Here is a 15036-nt window from a genome sequence, read left to right on the forward strand (position 1 = left end):
AGCAAAATATGTAAATTTCGTTAGCACCATGAATGAATTTTCTGTTTCTTAATATTAGCTCGTTAAGTTAGAAGAGAGACCAAATCATTTATTCTCCTTACTTCATATTGCAACTGCTGCAGAACTTAGCCATGAAAAGACTCGGGATTAGTAGTGAATTGGATTACCTGTCGTCGTCAGGAACTACTCGCTGCAATACCAAAACTATTAGGCAGATGAGTTCAAAGTTTCCTTTGAATCGAACTGTGAGTGATGGGAATTAGCGCGTTGGGGATTAGAAAAGTTGGACACTCATCCGTTGAATGCATCCGGTGATTCATTATCGAAAACACCTTTAATAAATAATTATCTAATAAAGTTTTTATTATTTATCTTGCAGATACACACGATGGCTGCATTTGTAGACCATGTAAGTAATTTATTTGGTTAAATATCCTCATCTTTATCAAATCACGTGTATTTTAATGTATGTAGCGTGGTTTTGCTAAATGAATCGTAAAATATGTTTACTAAAAAGGAAAAATAGCTGGTCGTTAAGAGATCATGTTGGAGAGTCATTTCCGTAAAATTTATCTCTAATATTTCCCTAAAAGAAGATTTTCACGTTTTCCTGTTCGTAACGGTTTTTTCAAGTTGTTTCCACTCGTTCGCTTTTATCGTTATTATCGTTTCCATTTTTATCGTTTGATTTGGGTACCGTTTACACCCGGGGGGGTTTCGCGAGTCAAGGAACGGTCAAAACGATAAAACTGGCTGAAACCTCGAACGAAGCGGACGTGCGTGCGTGTTTCTCCGTGAATTTTCCGTGTTTTTCCGCGAAATTGTGAATTTCCCGAGCCGTTTTCCGGGGTGCGTGAAAGAAAAAGTGTTGGAGAAAAGTAAGCAAAGTGTTTTGATCGAATTTCGTGGAATTTGTGGGGTAAATCTGGCCCGAGGCGTGAATTTCAAGGCCACGGGATCCCGGTGTTTAGGATTTTAAAGCCCTCGGCCAACGAAAGTCGCGGAATTTGTCGCAGAAAATCAAAAGATATCGAGGCCCGCCACCTGCACCACCTACGCCAGGGAATCACCAACAACGAGTTTTGTTGAAAAAACATCATTAAAACCATTATTGTAAAGCTATCACGAAGGCACTATTTGTTTATTTGATAAGACCAACACTTTAAATAAGTCAGGCTGCATGTTTTCTTTCTACTGATAAGCTTGTCCTCCTTACCCGCAAAAGATAATTTATGTAATGGCTCTTTTTGCAATAAAATTTGTCAAAAGAACTAAATAAAAGGCACCTTCACGTATCCGCGGCCAACGTTATTTCGCGGGGTGTACCACCTGAAAAACAACGCGAGCGCGATCCGAGAGTTGTTTTGCAACTTTCTTTTCAACCTTTTTCTTTTTTCATCTGCCCTGGCGCCACCGACCCTCACCGTGGCCACTTTCTCGATTCACGGGAACTCGCGAGATTCCCTTCGGAGTGTGTGTTGTTCCCTCTAAGATTCCTCTAATTGATCCTTCGTGTCACCAGCAGCAGCCAGAGTTCGGTTCGTGATATCATCCAGCGGTGTGGTCTCAAATAATACGTGGCTCCTCGCTTATCTCGCTGGGTGGTGAAGTGATTAAACGCCACACCATCGTCCGTGGATGATCCAGCCACCGCCAGATGCTGGGGTGCCCGAGGTCCTAAAATGTGGCAAAGGAATGGCAAGAAGATGGAAATAAAATAACACACAACACGGCCAGCAAGATCCAGCTCGCGCGGGGGTCGGAGGGGAGCAGCAGATAGCCCACATCCCTTCCTCCCGAGGGCGGTTTTCGCTCGCTCGGCCGTCTGCTGATAAGAAGTGTAAACATCGCGTGTGAGATTGATGCGCTTTAAATCAATTCGCGCCCATCGTCAGTGTTGTCTCCGTTGGTGTTGTGTGTCTCTCTGGTGGGGGAGTGTATTTGTTGGATGGCCCCACGGGCGTTGTGAAGTTCTCCCGCTGTACAATCCCCGGGTGAACTTGAGCGAAAGATTACGAATACACTTTTTGTGTGTGCTGGGCGAGCTGAGCTGAGCGGTGGACAACTGAGCAGAAAAAAGGTAAAATATTATGTCTTCATTATGCTTAATCGGTGATGCCCGCAACACTCGCTCCGAGAGAGGAGATTTCTCGTGGGAGAGCCGGTCGAGGATATCCGTGTCCTTGTCCCTGACCCAAATTTTGGGCTGCATCCATTACTGGCAAGCCTTATCTTCTCCGGTTGCTCCGGTTACCGAAGAATCAGGTATGCGTCTATTGTTTATTTTGCTGTTGGTTGTTAAACAACGACCTCCGTCCGAGATGCCTTTTTGTTCTCGGAAAAGGATCCAAGGTGCCATGTTGCCATGTGATGGAATTAAGACATTCTGGGGGTGTGAGGTCTACTTATCTTATCTACTTGGGTAGTGCTGGCTTTCTGATTGTTGTGATATTGTATGTTCGATATTTTTCTCTTTGATTTATGATCGTTGTAATATTGTCATCATGTTTATGACATCATCCCAGGAACCCATTTTACTCGATCGATTCCTTTACTACTTAGTACTTTACTTTAGTGAATTAGGGTAAATTTTTAACACAAATTATATAAAACCAAGGTACCAAGGTAAAGGCCAATGACAACCAGGCAAAAACACGAACTAGGCGGCTGTTCGTGGCCGTCTTACAGTAATCCAGTCATTTCTTCCAGAAAATGCCTAGGCCATCGACAGAAGTCGACCGGTTACCACCGGCACTACCACCCCTTCACGGTGTGACACACTAGACCGGCTCAAGGTGACAATGGACTGGCGCTGCTGTTGCTCGCTGTGACGCTGGTCAGCTTGGCTAAGTCTTCGCTAAGTCTTGCGCCTCCAGCCCTTCATTCGCCGCAGACGATTCGATTGTGGGGCTGTTGTTGTTGTGGCTGACCGTCACTAACTGGTTTGCACGGATTCACAAGACAACCTAGCAGCATACCAGGTCCAAAAAACGACGAACCCCTTTGGTCAGCTTACCAGCCCTTTGCCCTCTTGTGGTTGGTGGTGCCGCCCGGCCCGTTTTAGTGCTTCAAAGCGTATGTTTCTGTTCTTCGAGCAAACATTGGCGCATTGTTTGTCCCGTAGGCCGTAGGCCAAGACTTCACCGTAGTCGTAGTCGCGTCGCACCAAAAACCATTTCAATATCAAACAGCACCGTAACTGTACCGCATCGCAGCCGTCCAAAAGGCCAAAGCTGGAGAACAGAGGGCGGTGTGTAGGGGTCAGGCGTCTATGATTTTACGGCGACATCAGAGACGCGCTGGCACTGGTGGCTAGTGCTGGTGGAGGTTTTTGGTGCAAAGGTTTTCGGTCGAAATGTTGCGCAAATCGAGCGTTAAAAGTCGTGGAGGAAAGGCTCGGTTCGGCCCGGAACGTTCGGTTGGTTTGGTTCCACCAAAAAAGCGTCAAACGCCAAAGCACAAACAGTCATGGCGATGCTGGTACAGAGACCGCTTACGGACCGCTATCCCCGGCACCCATCGAAAAAGGTCTGAAGTCTATCGGCATCGATGATGGTGATGTAATTGTTTAACTTAGCAGCACCTAGTGTGTCACTAGTGTGGCCGCAGTGTGGGACCGTTTGGTGTCGCAGAAGGTTTTTACTTTGATTTTTTAACTTTTTTGTTGGCTCTTGTATTGAAAGCCAGACCATCGAGTATCGATACTTCATAGTAGTGTCTGAAATTTGGTGTTTCTAGTGGTGGTTAGTATGCCAAACTTTCCGTTTTGGTGATTATTTTATAGAAGACACATCTTCTAAGTGTCTATGAAATTATATATATAACTTAAAGTGGGGAAAGGAAGTGGTAGTCCTGTACTAGATCATTTCTGGACGACACTTCTTTATTTACACGTTTAATTGTGTTGCTAAATGGAACAATGATGCTAATCTTCGATACAGAATGCTAAAATGTCCTGCTTCTTGATGATTTTTCTCCGGAAATGTTACTTTATCTATTGCTATTAATGTTAAGATCTATTGCTTTATTACAATAAGCTTAGCTTCCTCCTACAATCTACAAATCTACAAGACAGGCATTAAAGTACAAAAATGACGCTGTCCACAGCAGAGGTAATGCTTGTCAGTAACAAGAGTGATCTTCTCTCTCCAGCTTCGCTCCCAGTGTTCGCTCACTGTCACAACAAATCGAATGAGCCTCTTCTTGTCCCTGAACAAATAGAGAGAGAGACTGACCTAAGCCAAACCAAACTTCTCTGCATTGGTAGCGTGTTATGCAGGTGTTATGCAAGCGAACGTTAAACATACACTTTTTGGGACTTTGTTGGCTTGATGTTTCCCCATACTCAAAGCTTGCCGCTCGCTCAAAATTCGGAAAGTCCGAAAGATTGTGTTGCAGACACAGTGAGTCGTACATTTGTCATTGTTGCCCTATTGGTAGATTGGCTTCACCCTTTGGTTTCACCAATACCTTTCTCCCGCCAAAGGTATACAATCTGGGACCGGGGCATACGAAAAGGGCGTTAGATTACCGGGGCGCGGCCGGTATGTTGCTTTCTTTCTCGGCAGTTGGTGGCCAGTTGGTAGGTTCCGGGGTGTTGTTGTTTGTAGCCCGGCAAATGTACGTTTCGTTTCGCTTGGCGGCATCCCTCGGCGCGGTGCGTACGCGTGCTACACGTTCCTGTGGTTGGTTGAAGCGCAGTTCGAAAGTGAAAGTTTCCCCAACGCACAAAACCTACAAAGCATTTATTTCCGGATTCAAGGCACACGCGACGACGGGGTACTGCTATTAACTAGTGCAATGGCAGCAACGGTCGAGAAAGGCGAGCTACACTTTCTGCGGGTTGCGCGCGATGCACTCCTAGGAACTTGCGCGCAGCCGGCCGTCATACCGTTTTCGGAAACATTCCAAGTTCCTGTACAAGGGGTACCAAACCGAGGATGGACCAAAGCGAGTAAGGAAAACATTGTTGAGAGTTGCCTTTAAGCCCTTAGTTTAAGATTTTAATTGTCAGAAATATGCTGTATAATTCCATAACTATGCGAATTTATTTGTTTTATTCTTTCAAATGTACGAAGGTACGAAGGTACAGAATCTAGTATTTTTATCACATAACTGGTTCATGGTGCTAATGGTGTGAGGTTACAAACAATGACCCTTTGGAATGATAATCAACTTGCAATACAACTGGACTAAGTTCCTCGTCTTAACTTTGGAGACAGAACGGTGTACTTAAATGATGAATTAAACGGTGAATGAAAATGATAAAAAGCATCACTTTTCCAATTTCAAAAATCTGCCAAAAATCGAAAAATAGGAAATTTCAACAAAAACGACTTGACGGGGCTACCTATATACTTTAGACTTATAATCTTTCAAACGAGTATCGATTTGTATTTTTCTGATACGCTCAATGGGCACCGCTACGATGGGCACCGTAAAAAGTATCTTATCGAAGACACGACTGCCTAAATTTTATACCATGGATGGAGTTTGTAATGAATCTTCCCCAAAATAAATCTAAATATTCTTCAAAAGTTATAGTTTAATATGCCATTCATTTGGAAAAATTAAGTTGAATGGTTGCTTCACAAAAAATCGTCAAAAATGATCCTTTTTTTGGCCAGAAATTACCGAAGCCCCCCGCAATCAACATTCATCTATTAAAACACTCGACTAGAGTGATTAAAGCATTTAATAATCTCTTTTCCATGACAAAGAATACGATTGTAGCCTTTCAATTCGTTTGTGTTTCAAAGGGAACCGCGGCCGAAATGGATCTGGTAACTTTCCAGCCACCAAAGAAGAAAGCATCGCGGCGTACACCACCGCGGTCTATGACAATTTTTGTCGCGTACTCACCACTTCTTCAGCCGGTCCGTGGCGGTGTCACTGTTTGCGCAAGTGAAGCTCTCACATTACGTAGCCGGCCCACCCGTAGCCGGAGAAAGCCAAATGGTGTGGTACCCCTTTCTCTTCGTCGCAGAAGGAAAGCGGCAGCGCAGAGCTGGGGCCATTTAGGTAACCGCGGTGTGGCCTCGCCGCATGGTGCAGAGGACTTTTACTATTGCAAGACTACTGGCGTCGTCGCCAGCAGTGCTATGTGCTCTTCACGAACGAACGTAGTCGAGTGTGTGCATTAGCCGCCGTTTCTTTGCTAGCTGGTCGACGAGAGTGCACGTGTGCGTGATCGTACACACCCCTCTGAGGGTCTGTGAGGGGCAATGGATAGAAGGAGTGGATAGGTTCCGCTTGGCCCGTGTGTGAGATGCGACCAGTAAGCGGGCCGATCTGTCGCGCTAGCACGCTGGGGATCGCGAATGGGGCGAATGGGACGACGGATGCTTACGTCAGGTTTTTTGCCACGGTTTTTGCCGAGCGGACGGACGGTGGACGGTGGGTGCATCGTGCGTACCTTTTCAATGGTGGTGCGTGAGCGGGTAATTTGATTTTCGTGTACCAATGATACATGTTTTCGTAACCCACCGCCGCCCCACCGAGTGCTTCGAGTAGAGTTCGTTGGCATTTTTTTTCTACCGCTCGCATGCTGGACCATCCGCAAGGATGGACGGTGGACGCTCCCAACGGAAAAGACTTTGCCTGCGCGTTGTTGTGCGTGGTGTTAATGCTGCCGGTGTAATTAAGCTTCCTTTCCTTTGTTTTTGTTTTGATCGTGGATGATCGGTGAGGATCGGCCTCTTGTATCTAATACTTAGCGTATCTTCAACACCTTGTCTGCGGATAGGATCACTTTGGAGCATTTAGAGTTTGAATTGTGACAGTTTCAATTCAATCATTTATATCTTCTTAACGGGTGAACCATTTTCTATCAGCAGAGAGTTTTTTTTTTAAAGAGAAACTTATACCAATCAATTAAAAAATATGCTTCGGAATTACTTCGGAATTACTTAGGATGTTTTCGGAATTGCTTAGGAGCTTCAATTGCTCCTAAAGTCCAACGCACGTGGCACGGACGAGATTCATAAACATTTCCTCCCATTTTTTGGGGATCGTTGCTTCAAACTGCATAAAATTATCCAATTTTGTTCGTTTAGGTTCAATAATTGTTTGAACAAACGAAAAAGTTCTGTGGGTTAAGATCTGGTGAACTGCCAGGCCATTCACTCTTCTCTACAAATCTGGTTAAATTGTCCCGCCACCAGTTTTGAACCAAAATTGCTCCTCCAAGAGCGCCCCATCATGCTGGAACTCATAATTTTCGTTCCCGTATAATCTTTCCACACTAGCTTTCATCATTTTCTCTATAACATATGTTTTATAAGACGTTTAGTTAATTGTTACGCCTTTTTCAATAAAAAATAGGGGTAATTTGCTTTGCGTGCAAATACCCCCCTAAACGATCACACCAGTCACATTTTGAAAACCCTGGGGAGTTTGTTTTGGTTATCTGTTATATCTTTAATGTTTCTGGACTACAATTTATTTTTATGGACATTACACCTTTGCTCTAGAACAAATAGCTCTTAATCAGAGAACACAAGTTTCGCCCGGCGTGCCGCGTTAGAAGAAGAGTTGCTGTTTCACTTTTTTTTGTTGGTTAGCTTCCGAAATTCCGCGAACTTAAAATTTTTCATAAGCATTATATTCTAGCTCCTATTTAAAAAAAGTTATACGTAGTTTATATCAATACTTTCAAATCTGTAGCCATTTTTCGTATCGAACGTTGAAGATAACGTCGGTTACGTTCCCGAACGGTCTTGATCACTTTTTCAGCGCTAGCTGACCGCTTTCGCCCTGATCTTTTTTTGTAATTTAACGAGGAAGTCTCAAGCTATCTTCTAATGGTTCAATATACGAAATAACTCTTGATTCCAAGATGCTGCCAGGTTTTGAAAATAGGGCTTGGACGCTCCCTATCCAACATCGTTTTTTATAACACAGACACCTAATTGTTTCATGGTTACTAACATTAGACCCGCAAAATAAAACAGGCCAATTCTACGGTTAAAATGTTAATTAAACACTACAATTTGAGAAAACAATATTGATACTTGAACTAGTCCAGCTAAAAAGTGTATGAGAAAAGATAAGACATGGTGTAAAATGTTGTCCTTCTTTAATTCCTTGTTGTTTTTTTAATTTCAAATACCTCCCTAAAACACTCCTGCTAGACGGATTCATTCGACCATTTTCAAGTCGTAGATAACCCGGCAGTTATAACTCCGTCTGGCGATCGTTTCTTTTTGTGTGTCTACGTTGTGCTTTCAAACGCCTGTCGTTCACAGTTTGACATTGCCGTGCGACTTCCTGCTAGCCAGGTTGGTTCGCGTCTAGTCGCGTGGTTTAGAATGGTAGCGCGCGCGTGCGAGGATATCGCGAGGTGTTCAAGAAATGGTTCCTCGCCTTCACACGATCGTGTTCGTGTGTCGAACAATCACCATACCCCCCCCGGGGCTGGCTACTAGCAGTGACGACGGTGGGCTTTGCTCAAAAGCTTTGACCTCTACTGGTCAACGGCGGTTGCGCAATCATGTGACACCTTCTCCGTGCACTATCTGCGCACACTGGTGTGGTGCTCGTGGTGGAGTGGAATCGATGCCAAAGTAAAATGTGCACACTCCACACACCACGCTCTCTGGCGCACTGTCATTCAATGTCTGTTCGATTTTGTGTTTCTTTCTGATCGTGAAGACGATAAGAATTTTTGTGACTTTAAAAAAATTAGAAGCAATTTTCTGTGCAATAAATTAATCGATTCAATCCCCGTATCCATCGCCCAAACAACATTTTCTAGTGACGTATTGGTGTGAAGCGTGCCATTCGCACACGAACGGCAGGTGACATCCGGAAGCTGTCACTGATTTATGTCGCACTTAACGGGCACATCGACCGGCGCGATACTAACGCAAACATTTGTGTCATTTTGTTCCTCACAATCGATAGAAACACTACGAAACACAGACAAAAAACCCCGGTACACGTAGGAAGCTGCGCCGGTGAGATTCTACGGCGTTTCCGTAACAGTTCCGTGTTGGTGTGCGGTGGAATGGCGCAAAGGGTTTGGTAGATGCGATTGGCATGCTACCTGACCTTGGACTTGAATGGTTGTTGTTGGCTCGTTCGGTGAGCAGCTCCCGGTGCGAGAGGACCGGCCAGGACTTGGCAACGGATATAGAGTGCCAGTGCTGCTACGGCCCACTACCCCGTTGGGTGGGTGGTTTTGGTCGCGAAAACGGTCGGTCGGTGACCAACCAACGGCATTGACATTGCGACTAAACTATGCTGTTCCGTTATGCGCTCAAAGACGGGCGGGACTCTGGAAGTGGCACGAGTTCTGGAATCTGCCCACGTTTAGTGTGCGATGGCAAATGACCAAAAACGAAGCGACCGCTGCCGTAGCCGCATGGCGTGATTCAATTTTATCCGCACTACCACCAGCCCGGAGGAGCCCTCTTCCACTATGTATCGATCGTCTGTCGGAGCGAACTGAGAGTTCTTGGTGCTATTGCTGGCCATGAGTAAGCGTCAGTTTAGTTTTTGGATAAAATTATCTGCTAGTAGAAGGTGTTCTTTGATGCAGTTGTCATTTAAGCTTCGAAAAGTGAGCCTATGTTTTATTGGTTGAATGAATTTATTTCCACCATTTGAGGGTAACTTCTTTTACCTAAAAAATGATGTCCAATCGCATTTTATTCATAGTAACTTCTAGAGAGAGCTATAACGTATGGCACATGCTTCACGAAGCTGTCTGATTTTAAGAGTATAGAATTTTAATCTTTTGTCATCATTCACAAAGCTTTTTAACTCTTCGCAGGGTCATATTAACTGAGCTGCAGATGGTTTAGCAATGCTATCGGTTAATGTGAGGTGTTTAAAACGTTCTCCTTAAGGTTTTTAGCAATAAAACTTTTACAACATGCGTTCTTGCATTTGTTCTGAATAATACTCTCGTGGAAATAATAGAGTACATATTTTAAACACTTTTTTTCATAATCGAAATGCATCAGTGGATATTTATACCGCTCTCCAGTAATGATTTTCATATGCATCTGCTATTGTTTCATTTCGATCTGCATAGTGTACGGCAGCATGATAAAAGCATAACCTTGCAGTCACGGATATTCCGTCTGACGGTTTTCTGACGGCTAGAATGATTGAATTGTGATGCCTTCATCATCTCTTCCTGTAACCATTTGATGGAGAAATGCCTTTCGCTCGTACGATAGAAGCAATTCATTGATTTGCACAGAGTCCGTTCTCGATTCTCAGTTTTAGCTCGAGGCAGTACGGTATCCAATTTACGTATTTTCCAATTATCTCTTTTCAATCACATTCAGTTTGCTAATTGGTTCAACGCTACTCTATCTTCGTTTGGGATTTTCGCGTTTCGGAGAGATTCTCGATGTGAACAATGCAATCAGTCAGCATGTTCACGATGCGCTATCATTATTCTGACAAGCACGGTTTTCGAACTACTCACTCAGTGCATCATTTTTCGCAAAAAAGGTTTATTAGTTATAGATGTAGCCATTTTTTAGACCCTCAAACAACTGGGAATTCATTTTGTTTTGAAAAGAAATCACTAACAATCCTTTACTGTAAAATTGTACAGCTCATTTTGAGGTATGTTGGATTCAAATAAAATGCTCTCCAACATAAGAAGACGTTAGAAAAGTATCTCCAACACACTACCGCAGAAGCTCGGAATGCAAAGCTCTACCCACCATCATCATATCAGCACTAATTCGATTAGCAAATGGAGCCCTCCGGGTTTTGAACTTCGTCCTTAAGCTTCGTTTAGCGCCACTAGCACCCGTGGCATGGCCTTTTCTTATTTATTTTTTGTTTTTTTTTTAGCCAACCGATGCCACACGGACCGACCGGTGGGGGATGACTGCCAATTAGTTGGTACGGCGGACGGGGGGAGTGCGCACGGATTGGAAACGTGACCATAATGGCACGGGCCGGCTGCCGGTGGTGCGATGCATACTGCATTGCATTGCACTTTCCGTGTGCTGTGTGTTCACCGCCGCCGCGTTGCATCTTTGACATTGAACGATATCGGCTCGGCATGTGGCAAATATCTATGGCTGGTTGGCTGGCTGGCTGGCGGGCAGGCAGGCAGGGATGGTGTTCCGGTTTATGAAATTCAATCATTTTGGAGATAAAAATGAACACCACACGAACGGCTGTGCTTCGAAGGCCGATTGGAGGCGAGGAGGTACAATTCAAGGGCACCGTGACACGGAAAGGACGAAGAGTACACCCGGGGGGTAGCACGTGTGTGGCCATTCTTTCCTCTAGGGTGCCGCTTGGAAATGCGGGAAAACAATAGCTTCGAATAGCTTTCACATTTACGTATCTTGTTCATCGGTGTACCCTATTGACGAAATAAGCCGCTTTCCCCCCCTAACATCGTGCTTGTTGGTTGCAAATTCAGTTTACCAAGCAGCTTAACATGGTGCTGTCAACGGGCGGTAGTTGAGAACAATATAGTTCGACATTAATTACGGTTTGCTTCCTTCGGTTTATGTAATCATCGTGGATCAGCGCGCACCTGCAAGGAAATGACGCTGAAGGAAGGAAATCATCTTTTATGCTAGGCAAAATTCATCCCAACCATCATTAAAACCCAAGGCGGTGCGCGTTGATGGGCGACGTAATCCTATTAGTTTTTCTTAATTATTTTCCAACCACCACTCACCGGCAAACGGGCCCGGCGATGCTGCTGCTATTCATCCGCAACACAGGACCTGATGTTGTGGCTCCACTTCTTTTCGCCCCCTTTCAGTTGTTGTCGTTATCGTCAGCTGTGCTGCGAGGCGACATAATGAATTCCCCGTCGGCACAGCAGGATAACGGTGGTGGCGCATTGTGACACGGGAGGCGGGAGAAAAGAAATGCATATTATTTATTTCATGCCTTTCGGTTTGTTGCGGCAGTTCTCCCACCTTCAATTCCCGTCCCGTGCCTCGTGGGCATGATGATGATGTTGAAGAAAAGAAGATGTCATCGGTGATGATGACTTCCGGCCTGGTTCCGGAAACCCGTTTCGTAGTAATGCATTTTTAATGAGAAATTAAAACGATGCCGCTGCGTGCAGCAGACTTTCGAGATCGCTATGATGCTGGCACAGTTCAATTTTTGTGTCTGTTTTTTTTTCGGCGACGATTTTTGGGGTCGCTTATGTTGCTGTGGCCTTGCTGCACGGGTATGAGAGACACCCCCAAAAAAAAGGGATGAATTCTTCCAATTTTACGGTCGCGTCCCGTAGCGCAGATGATACATGCGGCTCATAAAACACACCGTAAATGTGCGTGGTGGCCAGCATTCTTCTTGGGCAGCAAATCAGCAAAAGGTTAATTTTTAATGAAATACATTACACCCCCGAGGGGGTGTAGGAGAGGGGTTGCAAATGGTAATGGGCCTTGCCTCGTTGGCGATAAAAGTTTATTGAAATAAATTACCTTCTTGCAGCTGCATCGGCGCAGCAGCTGTGCATCTTGGACGTTCACTGAGGGTCGCTTGATGTGCATAAAGACCAATGTGGCCTGGTTATCGGTTGGTGCGGCTCGGTGCCATCAGACTATCATCATTTATCTTCCACAAACAACAGCATCAGCATCGCGGGAGTGTGTTGAGGTGATTGTTTCGTCCGCTTTCAGAGTTGCTAATTCGGTTGACAATGAACGGCGCTATGAGGCCACTATCCCGTTGATAATTAAGCTGCATCCTACAACTTTCGTGTTTGATGATCTTTTGGAGATTTTTGGAGCAAAAGCATAATGTGTTTAATTAACTGCGTGCATAATGTCGGCCGTGAAGCCTACAATACTTCGTAAGCTAGCACAAAACCAGGGAATGTTAGTGACACGCTCCGGGGATGGCGGAGTCGGGAGGGGAGTCGTAAAGAAAAATGCCCACCAACAGTTAACGAACCGCCGCACTGGCGAGGGGATCCGTAAGTTTGCATGCGTAAAACCGCTAAATAAGTACGGCAATCTCGTTGTCCTTCTGCATGACGGAGATCATAATTTTATTGTTTTATGGTTTTCACAATTCGCTGAGATGATAACGATGATTTTGCCATCATAATTATCGCTTTTGTAAATCGTTACCTACTCGCGTTATTGTCCTCTTTTTTTTCTCTCCTTCCCTCTTGGGAGCTTAAATATTACCGATCGAACAAGGAACAAGCGAAAAGAGCTCTCGCGTCACGGATTGTGTGACCTTTGCGTTGACCATCGATCGAGCTGTTGTTGCTGTTGTACGCCCGTAGCGCTGCCACCCGTCGCGATATCGTTAATTTGGTTTATTTTATGTCTTTCAATGTCGAACATGTGCACTTAATCAATTGCATCCATTTAAACTGTAAGCACTTTTCACGCATGCACCGCGAGCACGCCTAAAGTGTTATTTGCCAACTTGTGTCTGGCTAGTTAAATAAATTAACATCCTTTCAAGCACTTGTCTGCCAGCGGGTTCAGTTCAGCGAAATCACAGCCTTTCCGTCATTTTAGCAGCAGTTCAATAGAGTGTCTTAAGAAAAACAGTGCTCCAAAAGCGCCAAAAGCTTCCTTTGAGCCTCCCCGGGTCGACCTATCGACCAGCAGACACCTCACACATCACGTGATCGTCGCCAGGTTGCGGTTTGCGGTTCGCGATCATTCGCCGCAAAGTCGAAAACCGCGCTTGATTCGCATGTCAGCTGCTCGGCGAGCTAACAACAACGAACGGACAAACGCATATACACGGTTAATGCGTGTGATGGTTTGTGTGCTAGCGATTAGTGATCGTCGCTGATAGCATGAGCCACTGGGCGGCAGTGTGGGCACCCGGGGGGTTGACTGGCTGGCATGCAAATGAAATTGTTGTTCTTTCCACTCCCGACGAGAGCCATCTGCCCTGGCCAGACGCAGCAAATTAGCACCCAAGCCCCGAGCGCCGACTGTGAATGTGCGGCAGAATGACGTTGCAACCGCGATAAGAACGTTCCCGGGGCTGCCAGTCCAGCAGTGATTTGTTTGCTTGTAACCGACCTCGGCTAGTAGTACAGCCGAGCTCGCCGGTGGCCTCCATCAATCCCTAAAGGGAGTCAATTTGCTTTTACAGCAAATTTAAATTGAATTTGGAGCCTGGATCTTGATATCGGTCTCCATCCGTCCCGTAAGCTTGTCCTTCTATCCCGCCCCGGACCATCGCTGGACAATAGCAATAATGGGTAAATTCAATTTATTGTGACATAAAATATGACGGTCCGGTGTGGCGAAGGAAGAGGCCATAGATCATACTGGGAAGGAGGCCGATGATGGCGATCGCATGAAACATTTGTTTTCGTGCCACACCCTCCTCCTTCTCACACTTTGTCGCGCTCATAGTGGACAATACGGTGGCGCACGTGTAACCTTCTTTTAAAAAGGCAAACCTTTCGTTGATTGGAGGACACTTACCGCGGCTCAGTCCGCCAACGAGATGCTCACCAGTTAGCGATGCGCGTTTCGTATTGACTTGTACGCTGGTGCTTTTATGGAAGCAACATTTATTTTTTATATTTATCTGTTCGATGCCTAGCATTCGAGCATTATTGTCTCAAAGATGCTAAGCGTGGTGATAATTGTGAAAGCAGAACGATGAAGCGATGTTTATTGGTTGAACAAATAAGATGCTTGCAGTATATTCACAGTGAGGTTAGGTAGTGTTTGTGCTTTTATTTTCAGGCATGAGTTTATTGGTTTTTGTAGAATTTCATGTAAAATCGAAGGTACGATTTAACGATCAGCCTAAAATGTCAGATAAGGCAGCAGTAATGCCATCTGAGTTTGTTCAGATGATAAATCGGGTTCGTTGTCTTGTTTCTAGCGAGAAGAAATATGAACATGCAACGTAAAGTTTTTTTTGTTATTGATTTGCTTGGAAAAATGCACATATAATTGCATTTAGCCTATAGCATGCAAATACATATAAAATAAGAAAGGAGGAGGAAATGAATTAAACTACAAGTACAAGTAATCAAATGATCGTGACTTTTTTATGTCTTTCGGTTTGATCGATCTATAAAGTATTAGTCGTTTTAAA

At 44.8% G+C, this 15036-nt stretch overlaps 1 protein-coding gene across 3 annotated transcripts in view; it reads left to right on the plus strand.

Annotated features, from left to right (window-relative positions):
- The first annotated feature begins 753 nt into the window (after positions 1–753).
- LOC126575259 (mucin-19) overlaps positions 754–15036 on the plus strand; it is a 51648-nt gene continuing 37365 nt past the window's right edge. The window contains exons 1-2 of one of the 3 annotated variants that reach the window (XM_050235870.1): positions 756–878; positions 1526–2080. The gene's annotated coding sequence lies outside the window, so the exon portion shown is untranslated. Of the gene's footprint in view, positions 879–1522; positions 2081–15036 lie in introns of all 3 variants that reach the window. The other 2 variants (XM_050235869.1, XM_050235872.1) reach the window with 2 other exon arrangements.

The sequence above is a fragment of the Anopheles aquasalis genome, chromosome 3, assembly GCF_943734665.1.
Source record: "Anopheles aquasalis chromosome 3, idAnoAquaMG_Q_19, whole genome shotgun sequence".
Classification (NCBI taxonomy): domain Eukaryota; kingdom Metazoa; phylum Arthropoda; class Insecta; order Diptera; family Culicidae; genus Anopheles; species Anopheles aquasalis.